General features: G+C 35.2%; 1 protein-coding gene and 1 long non-coding RNA gene across 4 annotated transcripts in view; one reads left to right on the forward strand and one right to left on the reverse strand.

Annotated features, from left to right (window-relative positions):
* Positions 1 to 19490, forward strand: part of LRRTM4 (leucine rich repeat transmembrane neuronal 4) — a 710494-nt gene that overhangs the window by 355145 nt on the left and 335859 nt on the right. The gene's annotated exons all lie outside the window — the stretch shown is intronic.
* Positions 6358 to 17907, reverse strand: LOC309871053. The gene is made up of 4 exons (XR_014314992.1): positions 17843 to 17907; positions 10309 to 10560; positions 7075 to 7133; positions 6358 to 6435 (listed from the first exon to the last, which is right to left on the reverse strand). It is a non-coding gene; the product is annotated as an uncharacterized lncRNA (long non-coding RNA).

Here is a 19490-nt window from a genome sequence, read left to right on the forward strand (position 1 = left end):
TTTTTTTTTTTTAATCCCAGAAGACCTTAGGTAATTCTGGAAAGGATTTGTTCTCAGTATGGCGGAGAAGTCCTCACACATGACCACATATGCTGGCTACCCTGAGGACGGAAGTGAGAAGGCATGTACCATTGGACATAATCAATGTCCCTCTAAGGAGGAATCTTCTTTCTGAAAAGGGACACGAAGTGGAGAGAGCTCTAGAGTCTTTTAACAGTTTTGAGACTATGGCCAGCAATATAAGCCCCACATGTTGGCCAGTGTCTGCCAGGATTCTATAGGATTAGGAAGACTGCTTATCCAGGGTCCTCAAATTTGTAATGAAGGTTATTACCAGTACATCTTTATTCATTATTGTTGGTGTTTCAGCTATAATTTTCAGTCAAAGTAATTTCAGGATTACTATTTGTAGTATCTTTCAAATAAATATTATTGGTGCCTCTGAAAACTGAATGCCCTTAAGGATCTCATTTCTTTTCTATAGAACTAAACTTGTCATTTGCTGTCTGGTCTTTAAATGACATATTCCCCCTTTATGTTGTAGCCTGAGCATAGATGCAGTAAAGAACTTATGCCTCCTTAATTCACTTTGTGATTGATTACTTACATGACTAAAAAGAAATTTTCAAGAGTTTTTCCTCACCTAAAAGACCTGTACCACTTGACTTGTTATCAGGATGCTGGTCCAATAAGATTTGGGTAGATATTTTCCTTTAAGAATGATATTTTCAAGGGATGCCTGGGTGGCTCTGTTGGTTAAGCAGCTGCCTTGGGCTCAGGTCATGATCCCAGCGTCCTGGGATCAAGTCCCGCATCAGGCTTCTTGCTGAGCAAGGGAGCCTGCTTCTCCCTCTACCTCTGCCTGCCATTCTGTCTGCCTGTGCTCGCTCACTCCCCCTCTCTCTCTCTGATAAATAAATAAAAAAAAAAATCTTAAAAAAAAAAAAAAGAATGATATTTTCAAGTCTACAAAGATAACAGATAGGAATATAAGAACTAAAACTGTAAAAAAAATTGAAATGAAAGGAAAAAATCACTATACTTGTGAGCTACAAAAATTTGATATCGTTACTCATATGAAAATTAAAGTATTAAGTCCATTTTTTAGTGTCCCTTAACAGGAGAACAAAATCCATAGACAGTGCAAACATATTTAACTTATTTCTAAATAGCAATGTCTTCTGAACCTTGAACTTTTTGTGTTAAACATAAAACTAATGAAAATTATTTTCATGATGGAAAAAATATATATATGAAAATATTAGACAGTCATCAATCTAAAAACAATCAGTTCAAGCTGGGCAATGTGCCCTGGTCTATAAGCCACCTGCATAGCATATCTTTATAATGAACAAGCCATGATGTTATAAGATCTAAATATCATATAAATTTAATTCAGTCAATTTTGAGGTGCTAGCATCTTAATCTAAAACAAAAATGTTAATTTCCATCTTTATTATTTCTTGCTCCTAGATGCTTATAAATTTTTCCTCAAAAAGCTATATATGTATGTATATATGTACATATATATGATAACTTGATAGATATGGATGTATTTTATTGTACTTAATAGATTTTTTTCCAAGTGCTTCTAAATCGTTGCTGTTTTCAATGTTAGCTACCAAGACAGAGTACACCAACATTGATTTTTAGACTTGGCAGACAAAGCTCATTCTTTCAGTCTCTTCTTATTGTTTCAAATAATGAGTGACTTACAATTCCTCAAATATGCAGATGGAAAACAAAATGAAACAAAGTGCAACCATTTGCTTTTATCCCAAATGACTACAGTAACTATGCCTCAGGAGGCAGGGTGACATTTAATGGCATAGTGGCAATATACTGAGGAGGCAATTAACATTGTGCTATTTTTTTTTTTTTCATGGCACTCACAGGACCAGGTTGTATGCACATCCATGCAGAGATAGAGTTTATGTCATTGATATCTAAATATAAATTAGTATGCCTTCACTAGATGGCAGAACTAAAGTCTGTGACATTAAGAACAAAAAATCTTTGGGTCATTAGCCTATTAGTTGATGAAGTCTAAATGGCATCTTCTCCAATTATCCCTTCATAAAAGTTAATTCACCTTGATATGGAACTGACCCTTAAAGGTGCTCATTTCTGTTTTCTTAATTCAACTGGACAGAATTTTGTCCTGTATTGCTTTGGCAAGTATAAACCAAGATCTGAGGATGTTCCTGGCAGATTTAGGCAAAGTCAGCAAAGACATGAAACTTTTTCCAGGAAAAAAGAAGGAAAGAAAATAGAGTAAACTGAGAAAAACATGATGAAGACAGAGTTGTATAAGCTGTGTCCTATCACAGTCAGTGTTCTTGATATTTATCTCTGTTACTGCGGAGTTGACCAGTCTCTGTCTTAGATATTTGCAAAGCGGCCAACACAAGCTTATCTCCATTTCTAAACAAATAAAAGCCAACAAAGACAAAATTTATACTCAAAAGGCTTATGATGGCCATTGGCTATGCTCAGTAACTTGAAGTAGATTCTCTGTGAAGTTGCCAGATTTGCTGCAGGCAAATAAATGCCAGGTAATGGTGATGTAATGCGTATAGTCATGCATTTTACCCCGCTTCCTTCTCTTCCTTCTCCATCTTCTTCATCTCTTCCTTCTTCGTTCCCTTTCCCTTCTTTTTTAAAATTCTGCTTCTAAATCTTTCAGGGATGTTTCCTCCGAAGTATTTACAAGTCAGGTATACTCACAGAAAGTTTATTGACGAGGAGAAGGGAACTAGACTCAATCTTTGAGAACATCACTCTAAATGTCTCCCTGGTGACCTCACCATCCATGTTCTCCCCATATCATGCAGTCCAACTTAGGCTGGTCTTTGGCAAAATGAACTAATAGAGAAACTTGTGTTTGGTCTTTTCCCACCCTCCTGTATAACATATTATGAACCACAACTTTGGTTCAGGTAAGATACTAAACCTAGGTAGTTCTATTACTGAGCAAAAGATAAGCTAACTCTATTGGTTCATTTTCATATATTTAACATACTGGATTATCACGGCCAGTTAGTCAGTGGTGGAAACACTGGTGCTAAGAGAGTTGGGATTTCAGAAGAGCTGATGTTTCATTCCAGCTTTGACACTAACAATGGAAGTGACCCTGTTGAATTCAGCCTCTCTGACTTTCAATTTCTTTGTTAGAAAAATGGGAGTAACACTAATGACTACCGCATAGGTTACTATGATGGTTAAATATTTATAAAACATTGCTTGCAGACTCCACTCCTTTATGTGACACGTAAGGAAATAAGGAAATAAAATTACAAAAGAAAAATTAAACATAAATAATTATATATTATACCAGATACCCACAATAATAATATTTATTATTTTTTACTCTAGAAGTCTCTTTGACACTTTACACATTTTACAAATAATGACCAAAAAGAAAATATAATTCTCAGTCCATCACAGCCCTAAATAATCCAAATAAAATGACATAGAAGACTAATAACTTTTTACCAGCCTTGAGGAAAGGATATTGACCTCTGGAAAACCTGAACAATTGAATAATGCCCACTTGTTAATAAAGTTGGATTTACACCAAGTGAATAATACATTCAATTATACTCATGTTTTTGTGAAATTCAATAAGTCTTTCCCTCTAACTAATTTTCCCAGTAATAAATCCATTACAAAGCACACATTAAAAACAGCTCTGACAAATCACTCATGTTCTTGGCCCTAAGCCACCCTTCAGACTTCTGTGTTCCTTTCCATAGTCTTTGGATAGTAAATATGGATCAACTCTAGTTAACTGAAAGCTGCATGATGCAATATTTTCAGGCACAGAACGTAACTTACTAAAGACAAAAATGACAAGAAATTTTCTTTATTTGTAGTTTTAGGCCTGTGTGTGTGTGTGTGATTCTTATACACACATACATACACACTCTTGAGTATGAAGAAGAAAAGGTCCCTTGTCCTTACCATTTTTATGACACTCTCAAAGTTATACCTTTCATGGTAGAGAACCAGATGAAAGAATAGTATGGTACATATGTACAGAGGAGCCAGAGAGTGTTTTAAGGAGAATTTAATTGTGAATATACCATGTGACCTTGAAGAACAGGGTGAGTGGAAAAGCATCTCAGCTTGTTTCCAGAACAAACACAAATGGAAGCCTTCTATATCAGAGCACTGGAGCTTCGTTTCTCACCGTCCTTATTCTCATTTGTTAACTAAAGGCAAGGATCTTATTTAAACTAGAAAATACTGTGCATTTTCTCACATATACAATATTTCAGGAAGTTTGAAATCATTGATGACTATTCTGGGTGGTTACTAGTTGCTGTCCTTAAGCAAGGCCTCACCCCAAAGGAAAAACCACTAACTTTCAGTTACGAGTAGAGAATGACAATTCTGTGAAAGATCTGTGGGCACACCTGGGCGGCAGCCACTTACTTGACACACACAGGGCTTTGCGGTTTCACCAACCTGCTTTATACAGAGTTTCCCTGGAAGCTTTGTGTAATAAGGATCAAGATCTGTGGAGAACACTCTATCCTTTCCCTTACTTAAGATCATGTTTGGGAGGGCTTGCTTCTCACTGCAGAGGAATGTCTGCAGCACTTTACTGAGGCTTTTTGGTGCAGCCAGAAATCCAAGTTAGGCCAAGCAGGTTTTGGAGCAAACAACTTTTATCTAACAGTAAAAATGTGAGAGAAGCAGCTTGAAAAACAAAGAAAATTTATGTTAAGTAAAGCGACAGAGCACTTCAGTCCCCATGTTCAGAGGGCTCTTTTGTGCTTCTGAGCCACATAATTCTAAATTTGCACCATCCCAGATTTAATTAATTGGTTTCTTCTTCTAGTCATTGAAGACACTCACCCTCCCATTACAAGCATTTGTTTGTACAGAGGGGATAGTACTGTTGCCTTTCCCTCATCTTAACCCATAAAAGTGCTTGCTAATAGCATTCAGTGCAAGTCTTGTCTCTTCATTATGTGAGACCACTAGAGAATCGAGAGATCGGTTAGTCCTATGGTCTCTTTTTTTCACCATGTGCTTTATCCCCCAGATAAAAATCAGTGTTTTCAGGCCAGAGACTTGAAAGCATACCTTGGTAAAGAGAAGCCCAAGAACACAGAAGTGATTCAGAGACAAAAATATGTTTTCTCTGATTAGGAACACCTGTTTGCAAGGATGAAGTAGAAAATCCAACACGACGTGAATAAAAATATGGAAAACATAAATTTCAGTACAATTTTCAAGTATAAAAATGTCAGCACAATTCTTTCTCATTATCATGCACAGTAGAATCTTTCTTTTGACTTTAAGAGGAAAGCCTAGGGTTGGATAGGTTTCATATGGCGTTTCTAGATGGGATATTTTAAGGTGATTAATATGCTGAGGTACTACTGTTTATTGTGTCCAAGTCTATCACAGATACATAGGCCCAAGTACATCAGTGGGAAAAGATTTAGTCTTAAATTTGAAGACAAACCTCTTAACATGTATTTATAAACTTGCAGAATTTCTTATTGTAGGCTATTTTCTGGTAGTCTTATATCTCTAAACCCAGATGTCAAACTTCTAGTGAGGGAAACAGCCAAAACTTACTAACTGCTTAGAAGTGACATTTATTACATGCATGAACTTTTTGATTTCTAGCTCATTTACCTCAATGTAACCTATTTATTTATATTAGGCCAAAACTTGGCAGCTTAAAAAACAAACATTTATTGTCTTGTATACTTTCTGAGGCTAAGAAATCAGGGGGTCTCTTAACTTTGTGGTTCCAGATCAGAGTTTTTGCTGAGATTGTAGTCAAACTCTTCATCCGGGCTATTGTCATCTGTGAGGACTTAGCTGGAGTTGGAGGATTCACTCCAAGGTCACTCATGTGCTTTTTTGCAAGAGACTTCAGTTCTTGCTACATGGGCCTTTCTGTAAGTTTGCCTTTAACATTTCTTCCCTAGAATAAATGATAAGGGAGAAAGTGAGAGAGAGAGACAGAAGGAGAAAAGGGAGATAGGAAGATCAGTAGAAGCTGCCTTCACTTACACCCTAATCTCAAGCATGACCTAGCATCATTTTTCTAATATTCTGTTGGTCCTGCAGACCAACTCTGGAGTAATGTGGAAGGGAAGTACACAGAAGGTAAATATCAAAGGCCAAGGATCATAGTGGGCCATCTTGGGGATTAGCTACAATGTAATGTATTAGTTTATTGATTCAGATGATCTATGCAATTAAGTTTAAATGAGTACTTTTGATTAGTCACTGAATATTTCTTTAGTGCATATGATGAGTCATAAGGTACTTATAAAACAACTATGTAACAGGAGATTTTAAAAAGCAGATGAGAAAAACTAGTGCTGGCCTGGGCTCAGGATTCTTTCAGAGCATGATTCTTGGAGTGGCTAGGGAAGATAGACATCTGAGTAAGGGACATCTAAGCTGAGAAGAGTCAAATAAAAATGTTCAGGTAAGAGACCATGGCATATCATTTAAGTTTTTCAACATATATAAAGGATAATAAAAGATTAAGGGTGTGAAGGGGAGAAAGATGGATTTGTACATAAAGGAAGTATAGAAACCTTCAGATATCCAGTAACAGAATCCAAAATAAATTCTAGAACCTCTCACTAACTCTTGGTCTTTGGCATGTTCCATAATTCTCAAGTATGATCTCGGAAATAGAAAAAAAATATGGTGGATAATCTTGAACTCAAAGGAATATAGCCCTTTCCTGGAAAACAAAACAAAACAAAACAAAACCATGATGCAAACACCTTTCAAGGACTAAATATTTGGCTTTCCTTTCATCATCCTGATAACCTTCATCTACTTTGTTCTTCCATTTTTAGGTGTTACTAAGTCAGCCTCCAGAGGATCCCATTAATAGCTCCAAATCTTTCCAGGAATGACCTGACAAGACCCCTATGTCATTTCACATTTCTCTCTACATTCCACATTTTACTTGTAGGATGCAAGAAATCCATATAAAGCGAGTTGAGAGAATTGATTTCCCATGAAGGGAATCCATCTTTCTTACTTAAATAGCCTCTTTCATAATGGAATCACCATTTTACTCACCTTTGGGATACTGGATACAGAACCTTTTCCTTTCATTGCACAAGGAGAAATATACCACACTAGAGGCAAGAAGAAGACACAATAAATGATACAGAAGTTTAGAATTTCCCAAACTCACCTCCATTTCCCAAAGCATTTCTCTGCTTCTCTTCATTGTATATCCCATGGCTCCAATAGGAAATTCCCAGATTTATTCTCTCCTTGACTTGTTACTGCTACTGATGCTTATATATAATCTTTTGTCTCTCCTATTTTCAGCTGATCTCTAGGAAAACTATTAATATATTCTTTTTTTCGGTTATGTCTCTTTGAAATCAACAACAAACAAGGCAAGATAGCTTTACAGTAGGGATATAGAGAGTGTTTTGAAAAAATACAGATGTGTGTGTACAGTCCCTTATTCGTTTGAGTCACTGGAGTTACTAGCTTCAAGTAAAATTTCTATTATGCACAATGATTTTTCAAATTATGTAAACTAGAGATAATGATGTTTTATATTTTTCAGTGTTGACATTTAAAATGCCCATATCTTTGCATCCTTCTCAGTATGTATATATAGATACACATACATACACGCACACATTGAAGACATGCAAGAATGCAAGTACTTCCATTTTACTGCTCTATAGATAATAAAGGCTATTAAATGTCAAAGAAAGAATCATTGAGGGAATCATCCTCAATATGGTAAACTCATTAGTGCAGGGAAATCCTAGTTTACTTCTCTGTCTCAATTGTATCAATAACCTCAAACCTAATGATAAAAGAGGTTTAACTTGAGTGGGGCTTTTAAGATGGAAAACAGTAGAAGACTTAAAGCAAAGCCTGGTCTATAAAATCTGTGCCAGTCTTTACATGCTCTGATGCTGAAGGAGGGACTGCATTCACATACTCCTCTCTCTCTGATAAAAGCCTTTCTAGAATATCTTACTCATCTTCATACCAGGTGTCAGATAAAAATGATAAAAAAAGTCTTTACAGAATCTTTAGATGTCATCTTAAGACCAAGGGCAACTGTTTCACGTACGATATCCAAAATACGACTTTCTATTGTGAGAACAAAAACTTCTACTAAAACTGTCAGGACTACAGCAGATTCCCTAAACATATGGCCAAAAATGTTGGAAGGAAATTCTACTAAGGTCTATCCATGATGGCACTGGCAGTCATTCTGGATCCTGTTCAACCAGATTCCCATTTCAACTGGAACAGTCATCTGTGGATTTTGAGGAGCTCTGAGTAGGAAATGAGGAGAGGACTAACTGACACACTGAGATTTTATTTAAAACATACCCTGCTCCACCAGGCCCCAAATGCTCTGAAGCTACACAGTTATGCTTGCTAGTTCCTAGTCCCTGAGGACACATCTGGAAGACATGCCTGACAATAGAAATGTTTTTGCAAAGTCAGCACAGGTTATATGTTGAACTGAAGAAGATGGATGTCATGAACTGCATCACAGCAAAAACAAACAACAAACAAACAAACCAGTATAGTCGACAGAATATCTTGCTGCCATGTTCCATTGTCTGAAAATCAGGCTACACAAATTGTGCTGGTCACTAAAGGAATTCAAAACTGAATCAAAACTACTAGCATTCCCTTCAAGGAACTAGAAACAGGGGGAGTGACTCCAATGTTGCCAATTTAATCAAAGGTTGACAAGGAATTACAGAGATAGCATGGATGGTGAGATCTGTGACTTGGATAGGAAAGAGATCTCAACCCTGCCTCATTGGAAGCTTTCTTCAAGCACAAGAATTTGCTCATTCACACTCAATTTTTAGTTGAAGTTTTAAACTAGTGCTGTCCTATGCCCAAATTTATGGCCAATTTGGTCTTAAAGTAGGGGCACTTAAAATATTACTCTTTCAATGTCTTTAATGTCACAGCATAGGGAGAATTATGTCCTACTGATGCTGCTTTGACATTGTCCTGAATGTCTTTAACTTGGTTCCTCCTCTTGTTGCACCGAACAAGCTCCAGGCCCCTTCCACAGTCCATCACTCTTTGTCCCTTTCTTCTTTCTTATCCAAATGTTTGGGTCTCTTTATCTTGGACCCCAGTTCCTCCAGATATAGGACTATGATTCAAACTTCTCCATCTCTCTTGTGATTAAAGCTCTGCCCCTGGGCTCCCACTCCTGTGGCTTCATTTTCCTTGATGTCAGACATCCTGAGGTTACATCTAGATAACTGAGTCCATCACTGCTTTACCTGCCAGTAGGGAATGGTTTTTATCATTGTTTCTTTGGAAGGCAAAAGAATAAAATGAGATAAAATTAGAATTTCTAAAATAGGAAAAAAAAAAAACACAACTTCTCATCCAAATTTCACTCCAAAATGTTTTGACTTCATTTGTATTGAATAAAATATTTAAGGTCAAAACTTGCATATCAGATTCATGAACTTAGCCCATTGTGAACACCTTCTGCCTACATCTGTTTCTTAATATCACTGCTCTTTGCAAAAACCCAGTCCCACACAAAAGTCATAGAAACTAATGAACATGAGAGAAATATTACAGCAGTACTATTTGGGTTTGTACATGGTTCAGGTGGGGTTTTCTGCTCTTTTTATTTACTTGAGGCTGTAAGCCAGAAAGCAGGAAAGTAAGGGGGGAAAAAAAAAAACAACCACCACCTTCCTATTTAATTAAATGGAGTTCAACAGGAAAGTTAATTTACTGTAGTGTAGGAATATGAAATGTATGCCAAAACAATAAGTAAACAGACTGAATTATGAATTACATTCCTCTCTCCCTCTCTCTTTCTTTCCCCACAGGGGACTGGGGCTGTATAGAAGAGGGAAAGTTTGTAGTTATTGTCTGTTTATGTTGTTTTCCTCCTCAGTCAATCCATTTGCTTCCATGACTGGTTCCCCACATGCAAATCCATTTGGATATTCACTGTTAGAAAAATTTTTAAAATATTTGGATTGATTCTAATCCATTTAGTTTGTTGTTCTTAACACATTGAACCATGCCAATGATTTTTATTACAGAGTCTCAATATTTTCTGATTCATAGAGTGGATACATATAAAATTTGACATGCCCTAAATAAATAAAAGTCTTTAGGAAATCTGAGGGATTGCTGAATCACTTGGCGTGATAAAATCATATAAATGATATTTTCAAAATTAGTTATTTCTCATTCATTACAGATTCCTGGATTTTATGAGTTTTGCCTCTCCTTGAGCTTATTGTCCCCTATTACTTGACAGAAGCTTTTTACCTGGATGATTTTCTATCATTTGTTCAGTTAAGTCAGTGAGCAGACTCTCATGGGGAAAAGAACATTTATGGATGGTGGATGGCAGAGCTTTAAAATAGAATATTAACATCCAGTTGCTCAATATCAGACTTTGTGAGCTATATGTATTGCAAATTGCAAGAATGATGTATGCCCGTACAACACAGAAGGGGAGAGAGAGAGAATCCAACATCATGGAATCTTTCTGTGAAGTAAGATGACCTAAAACGAAAACTGAAGACAAAAATTTACTGTTAGTACTTATAACATTTATTTTTATGCTACAAAAATATTCTTAATGTACTTGGCATTGCACTAAGATTCCTAATTTGACCCATGTATATTACTAGATGTAAATAGTTTACATTGAACTCAGGGAATGTTTGTGCAGGTACCTTTTGTGAAATAGTTCTTTAGGGTCTTTAAGATCTTTAGTTCTTTAATAGTTCTTTAAGATCTCTAGTTTTAATAGGAATCTTGTTAAAACAAATACATTTTATATTTGTTTATAAAATAATATACATTTATGGATATATATTTATGCATGATATGAAAATTACATATGTCTGTACCTTCTAAGACAAAAATAGTGTTAGCATATTAATATTGATAATCATAAAATTGCACAATTATCAGCAGCCTTCTGTATTATTCCAAAATGTAATTTTAATCAGATTTATGGTTTTCTTATCTCTGAGGACTCTATATTATGGTGGAAAATCTCACAGGTGGCCTAGATCATTACTACCTTCTGTCTTCTCCCCAAAAAACAGTAACCCAAACATCATCTCAGTTATAGCAAATGGTAGAAAAGTAGTTGACTAATATTTACCAAGGGAAACAGGACTAAAATAAACTCTCAAATTGAAGAAGATAATTTTATAATTTCTATGAATCCTTGGTTGTATAAGAACATTTCTGGTAGAAATTTAAAATAATTCTTTCCATCTTGTAAATTCAAACTTCACAGAATTTTCCCAAGCAGGCATCTTGGTTTTAAGTTTTAAATATGTGTTGTTGTTGTTGTTGTTGTTGTTTCTGAAGTGAAGCATAAAAATAAACATATATTTTCTTAACACTTTTTTTATCCCTTAAATTGAGGAGGAACAGCACCATTTAACCTCTGTCTCGGAAAGGAGAGGTGATTTGTTGTGCTGTTTCCTCATTTAAGTGCAGTTCAGTTTCATTTCAAAAAGATGCTCATATTGATATTAAGATGAGGAACTGATAGTATAATCATTACATGTAGTTTGGTCTTAAAATTTAGATATCTACTCTCATGTAAAAAAAAATATAGCAAGGTACAGCTGTTGACAGCATGAAATGAAATGGCGAGCTCCTAATTTGTCTTTTCACATTCTTTTTCTTCTTATTTCCAGAAAACTAATTATTTCACCTAGACGTGAAGGGTTGACACTAAAACTCTGTTTCTTGTCTTGTTTATCTCTCTTGTTATTATCTTCCAAACAGTACACCTACACAGACATAACCCCAACACACACACACACACACACGCACACATCTCCTGTATTCCTTTTTTGAGATCTGCTTCAAAATCATTCTGAACACTTGAGTTTCTGCACTGAAGAGCTGTAGACTGCTGTTACAAAGCCAAATTAAATTATATGTTCTCAGATTGTCAAAGAACAAGAACAGTTGATAGAAAAAAAGGTTTTCCTCCATTGACACAAATACCATGCATCAGTGAAGTGAATGCAATGTCTGGCTCTATCAGAGATGCCAAAGACATTCTTTAGCAGATTTTGTGTTCCTACCAAGATAAATATTGTCCTTTATTTATATATATATATATATATATATATATATATATATATACACACACACACACACATATATGTATATATATATATTTATATTTATATATTTATATATCTCAGCATTGTCAAGGCATATTTCTCAACTTACTTGAGTCTAAGAAAGTGAGTTTATGAAAAAAGAGAGATGCTTCTATCTAGTTTTGAAAATGAAGTATTAGAAGCATGAAATTACATTATTGACCTAGAAAATTAGTGAAGTATTTGAAAACCTTATGTACCTCAAGTTTCTGAATCCTTTAAAAATGACCCATTTTAATATTCCATTTTATAATATCAAGCTAATATTGGGGAAAAGCTCTGCTTTATGTAGTTTTTGGAACTTTCTTTCTTTCTTTCTGAAATATTTCTTCACTCATTAATAAAGCACATCTTTTGAAGTTATCACTACCACCCTTCACCTCAATTTCTGCTCAAGTCCTAGACTGAATTTAACTACAGTGTGTCTGTCCCCGTTAGCCTACACTCCACATGATAATTTCTTAAATCTCATACAAGTCATTTCATTTTTTTTTAAGATTTTATTTATTTATTTGACAGAGATCAGAGAAGAGAGCCTGATATGGGGCTCAATCCCAGGACCCTGGGACCATGGCAGAGGCTTTAACCCACTGAGCCACCCAGGTGCCCCCATACAAAGTGATTTTAGAAACTTGTAGAGTCGTGCATGATATATTTGATGCTGGTGAAATATCTCTATACACTCCCATCACCACCACCACCCCCCAACACACACACACACACACACACACACACACACACACACACACACACACACACATTTTCTAGCCCTCTTGCAACTATCTAGAGCCAACGGAATATCAACACAAATGATGTGAAACCAATCTGGACTAAAGCCACTTTTCAACCTTCTAGCATCTCCCTTCCTTTTAGGGAATGACTGTGGAAGCCAGTATAGAGATGGTAAGTTCTCAAGATAGAAATATCTTGCATTATTGAGTCACCATTTGGAAGCTGTTCTGGAGATATGTTCAGCCAGTAGCAAAATTTCCATGACTAAAATAATATAGATATTTGTTGTTAAAGCAGTAAGATTAGGGAGGTTATGCATAAATGTAGGCTATCCATAGTAATATAAGTGAATCCTAGTAGTTCCTAGACCAGGTATTCCAGAATATCCTCATACTTCAGTTCCAGTCTTGATCTGAAGAGTAGGATAAAAAGCAGGGAAAAAATAAATTACCCAGAACACTGACATTTAAAATTCTAGAGCTCTAAGTCAAGGAAAGTGGTTGATTACTATTAATCCAGGGAAACTGGAATAAAATAAACTCAAATTAAAGAAAAAATCTTTATAACATTTATGAATCCCTGGTTCTATAGTAACATTTCTAATGTTTTTCTGTGGAAATTTATTTGAAGAGAACCTTCTATCATTTTGAAACCCTACTACAAAACATTGGTGGCCTTCTTTTTGAAATTTGTTGTCCCCTGAGTGTATTTTTTAGGAAGTAAGCTCCAAGGGGCAGGACTATCTCTTCATTGTTCTGTGTACAGCGTTTACCCCAGTATTGAGTAGAGTAGTCAAAGTAAACATGGCTTACATGAATGCGTGGTTACTTGGTAACTATGGCTGTGAGTAAAGTCCGTAGGACAATGGTTGGGTTGAATATCGGTCTTAGTTGCTCTTAGATCAAAATACTTTGAAGAGATTTGATCTTCAAATTATCAGGTAAATAGATAAAAATTAAAATAACAGTAATCTTTGCTTGCATTAATCAAACACTAAGTGCCAAGCAATGTGCTAATTGTGTAATACATAAAATAGTCAAATGCCCAGCTTGTTTAGGAACTCCTGTTTTATAAGTGTCATGACTGCATATTATTAATAGCTCTTCTTCTCAAAAACAATAACAACAAAACAACAAAAGAAAACACATCTCCTCAAAGTATTCTGATTAGAATGGAAACTTTTGTGATCCATGTAGCCTTATGGGATTTTCCCATTTGATCTTCAAGGAATCTCTATGCCATTATCCCCATTTTGGATGTGAGAAAATGAAGGTCAAAAAATTTGAATAACTTTTTTCATTGATTCAAGATGGGATTGGGAGGGAGACAAACCATAAGTGACTCTTAATCTTACAAAACAAACTGAGGGTTGCTGGGGGGAGGTGGGGTTATGGACATTGGGGAGGGTATGTGCTTTGGTGAATGCTGTGAAGTGTGTAAACCTGGCGATTTACAGACCTGTACCCCTGGGGATAAAAATACATGTTTATAGAAAAAAAAAAAAAAAGAAATCAGATTGAAAAAAAAAATTTGTGTAACTTGTCATTAGCTCTCACAGGACTAATAAATAACAAATGAAGTAGTGTGGCTCTAATGCACCGCTAAGCCTTACCCCCTCTGCTTTCTAGGAACATAGCTGTTGCCTTCAGTGATGAACATTCACCTTCCTGATTGAATTTTACTAGATTCTAAAATTATACTTTATCGGGGCGCCTGGGTGGCTCAGTGGGTTAAGCCGCTGCCTTCGGCTCGGGTCATGATCTCAGGGTCCTGGGATCGAGTCCCGCATCGGGCTCTCTGCTCAGCAGGGAGCCTGCTTCCTCCTCTCTCTCTCTGCCTGCCTCTTTGCCTATTTGTGATCTTTCTCTGTCAAATAAATAAATAAAATCTTTAAAAAAAAATAAATAAAATTATACTTTATCAAAAGCTGAAGTCAGAAGTAAATACATATAACAAAGCCTCAGCATTGTTGCTTGCTCTTTCCATCACTGAAAGATTTTGAACATTAGTAGTGAACAAGCAGGATTGAAAGAAATTAGGTGTCTCTGCCAACTCATAAACCACAGCAAATAATAAAATCAGAGTTTAGTCAGTGACTTACCAGCTGCACTGATCTTACTAAATAATTAATTTTCCTTCATGAAGAAAGTAGATACTCTTCTGAGTTTGAGGTTGTCATTTTTTTCTAGATACTACATCAGTATTAGCACTCAGTGTTCCTAAGCCAAGCTATTATTTAGTAATATTTGGAAATAAGACTATCACTTTTTTTTTTAAGATTTTATTTATTTATTTATTTGACAGAAAGAGATCACAAGGAAGCAGAGAGGCAGGCAGAGAGAGAGAGAGAGAAGGAAGCAGGCTCCCCACTGAGCAGAGAACCCAATGTGGGGCTCGATCCCAGGACCCTGATATCATGACCTGAGTCAGAGGCTTTAACCCACTGAGCCCCCCAGGTGCCCCTATCACTTTATTTTTTTAAGGATATTTTATCAGGCTTTTTTACCCCCCTAACCAAAATGACATGAAATGGGCTTGCTCTCAGGGGCAATATTGCTACAAACTTATCAGTTTCTAGCTGTGACAGCATTTGAACAAAGCTCTGGCCTTATATAAATAAAGGAGGTTATTGTTTGAGGAGGAACATTTTCTGAAGGCAACAAATTTACTTTTTGTTATAATATGAATTTCTAAATTTAATGAACCTGGGAAATAGTAATTTAGTGGTGAAACAAGCTCTGCATTTTGACAACAACCAATTTTCTGGGAACTGTGCAGAAGTTTTATACTCCATAATGCGGAAGGTTAGCAGATGAAGAGTAAGTTCTACAGTAGGCAATCACATCTTTTTAAACAGCACACAGACACTTAGAGCTGATTAACACTTGAATTCTGAATGCAGAAATAAGCTTCAGCACCTAGAACAGGACTAGGCTTTAGCATGTTTGAATAAATTTAACCACTCATTACATTGTCAAAAATGTGTTTTTATGTGTGTGTGCATGTTATTTGTGAATTTCACATAGGACTCAAACTTTTTAAAATTAGATCAGCTAATTGTATTTTGTTCCCCCAATTTAACTGTATGAGTAAGTTTTAATTGACAATGCTATTTATTTATTTGTTCATTGCTAATATGGAGAAAAAGTTACTTCTCATCTGTTTGCCATCCATGTATGGATCAGATGATATAACATTAAAAAGAAAAAAAAGGAAAGATGTCACTTTTGGAAAAACTGATGTGGCAATTTATAATTATTAAATATAGTGTCTAAAGTATGTCCTCAATTCTCATGAAGAATTACATATATTATTATATGCATATATTAGTAAAATATGATGTAAAATATGTAAAATATGATGTAAAATAAAATGAAGGATGCATATATTAGTAAAACATATAAGAGATAATATTTAAATAAGACTTTTTAAGTTTTACAATGAAAATAATGTGACATTTTTTGCCCTCTCTTGAGTCATCCTAACATTGTACATTTCCCATCTTAGTTTGGATTCCTTAAAATTACACAGATAGTTGAAATCATATGTCCAACAGAGACTTATGTGTGGGTGTTCATAGCAGCATTATTCGTAATAGAAAAACAAAACAAAACAAAACTCTCTGTTCATCACCTGATGAATGTAGAGATAAAAAGAGCCATATCCGTATAATAAAATACTATTTCTCAACTAAAATCATGGGTGCATGATAAAACATGAATGAACCTCGAAAACAATCTGGCCACATGTTATTGATTACATATGCTATATCCAGAGAAAGGAAATCTATGGAGAAAGTATTTGCCTGGGGCAGATGTGCATGTATGTGTAAACAGTATTTGTGCATGAGTGATCTCATTGGGGTGATGAAAATCTGCTAAAAATGATTTATAGTGATGGTTACATAGCTTGGCAAAGTACTAAAACATCATTGAATTTTATACTTTTGACTTGAAATGGGTGAATGAGTAATACATAAAAACTTTGGTTACTTTTGAAAACAGAAAGAGAGGTTAAGTATTTGGGGGCAGAAATTCACTCCTTAGATTTTGTATAAAATGAAAAGAAAATGGAAGTCTTGACTGTATAAAAAATAGGATGCTGAATCTTGTCAGACTTCAGAGAACTATATTATCAGCCATTGAAATTCTCCTGATACTCTAAAAAAAGTTAGCATGTCATGCTATACCACATATAGAAAAAAGAAAATGAAGCATAGTTGACTATTTTCCTCATGGCTAGAAAGTAAGTAGATAGTCTTGCTAAATTTATAATATTAATTTTCAAAATAACCTTCAAGCATTTATGATTAGTCCTACCTGAAATGCAGTAAAAATATATATGCAATAATTACACACTTAGTAATATTTAGGTTCTTTTTTCTTTTATGTTGCTCTTCATGGACTGATTTAGTATTAAATTGGAGCTTATTCTTATATTCCTGTTGTGAGAGGTATTAGAGTACAAAACCAGTGTTGTAGATTGACCATATTAACATTGCATTTTATCTTTTTTTTTTTTCTTAAAGATTTTACTTATTTTATTTGACAGAGAAAGAGATCACAAGTAGGCAGAGAGGCAGGCAGAGACAGAGGGGGAAGCAGGCTCCCTGCTGAGCAGAGAGCCCCATGCGGGGCTCGATCCCAGGACCCTGAGATCATGACCCGAGCCGAAGGCAGCGGCTTAATCCACTGAGCCACCCAGGCGCCCCTACATTGCATTTTAAAACAATTACATGACCTCCTTCTCTATCTGCCTAATAAATCAGATTGTTGCCAAATCACACTGCATTCTACTTAGAATTTGTGGTTTCCTTTTTTTACAAGGTGCTTTTATAGGATTAATGGGTTAAATTCAGGGTCCTCAGCTCCATGCCCTCTTCATCTCTGTCCAATAGATATTAACCTCAGGAAAAGCTTGTTACATACCATTTCTATAAGAATGAATCCTCATCTGTTCAAACCCTTCATCAGTGATTCTTGAATATTGCACTAAAAAAAATCAATAGAATGTTTTGTATAACATTGAAGAACTGCTAACAGATTTATTAACTGCATCAGCCATGTGAAAGAGAAAATACTCTTTTAACAAGAATGACTTTTCTATATGATATCCATGACTAGAGTTGTATTAATTATGTAGAGTCATTTAAAATAAATATGGGAATAAGATACACATATTTTTCCACTTTACTTTTTTTTTTTTAGATTTTATTTATTTATTTGACACAGAGAGAGACATCGAGAGAGAGGAAACACAAACAGGGAGAGAGCAGGGGAGGGAAAAGCAAGCTTCCCACTGAGCAGGGAGCCCGATACGATGCCAGGCTTGATCCCAAGACCCTAGGATCATGACCTGAGCAGAAGGAGGCAGATGCTTAACAACTGAGCCACCCAGGTGCCTCTATTTTTCCATTTTATAATCCACTTACAGTCTCAGTGGAAACTGGAAGCTTAATTTCTTTCTCAGTCATTCAAAAAAAATAGCCAGTTATAAGTTCTATCTGCCAGAAAAACTTGTTAACAAGTAGAAATAAACAGAAATAATCACCAAACATAACATTTACTAAAAGTTAGTTTTTATATGCTTACATTATAGACACCACAATAAGTGATCATATTTTGAGATTAGTTAGAATGTATCTGGTTGCCTTAGAAACAGCCTTGGATTCCCATAGGTACTTTTCACCTCCATTATTTCTCCTCCTGCCTCACACATTTTCTGAATTAAACATGTGAAACTAGAGGTATTAGGATATTATAGAAAAACTCCAAACACTTCCTTTCACTCACAAGCTAATCAGAGCAGATATTTCAGGCTCAAACATGTGTTGTTCATATTCTCTGTCCTCAAATGTTCAAAAGCTGAGGCCATGTTCATACCCTCAGATAGCATTTATTTTTAATAATGTTTTTTCTGAGTACAAAAGGAAAAAGTATGGTGTAGAAATAATTTTAAAATATTTTCAGGCACAAAAAAAAGCAATTTGAAAGTACTCACAATTTCTTTACCAGAGATAACTAATCTAAATATTTTAGAGGATATGTCTCTAGTAATATTTCAACAAACTGTACAAGAACATAAGCTGCTTTTGAAATTAATATCCCCGAGACAGCTATCCATGCTTTCAGATTTTTTTTTTATGAAAACATGATTAATGATAGCATAGCATTTCAATATTTCACGAGTCTCTTCTTGTTGAAGGTCAAAAGTGTTTCTGATTTCAATATAATGAAACAATTTGAAACCTTCTTGTAGGAAAATATTTGCATGTATGCATAGCAAAAGTATTAGGGTAAGACTTATAAATAAGAATTCCTGTGCAAAAAGCATGGATACTTTTTTAAAAAATTTCATGTACATTAGCATTCTGTTTGTATCAATTTAAACTTTCATTAACAATCCTCACTGGATTAAATTTTATTCTCCTTATATAACATCTCATACGAGATTCTTCAGTCTGTTGGTAGATTTTGATTCTGAGTTGTCTGAAGATTTTTTAAAAATTTTACTTATTTGTTTATTTGATTGGTTTTTACATGATAGTTTAGCAGAATATAAGTTCAAAGATGAAGC

This window comes from Mustela nivalis (assembly GCF_964662115.1).
Source record: "Mustela nivalis genome assembly, chromosome: 8".
NCBI lineage: Eukaryota > Metazoa > Chordata > Mammalia > Carnivora > Mustelidae > Mustela > Mustela nivalis.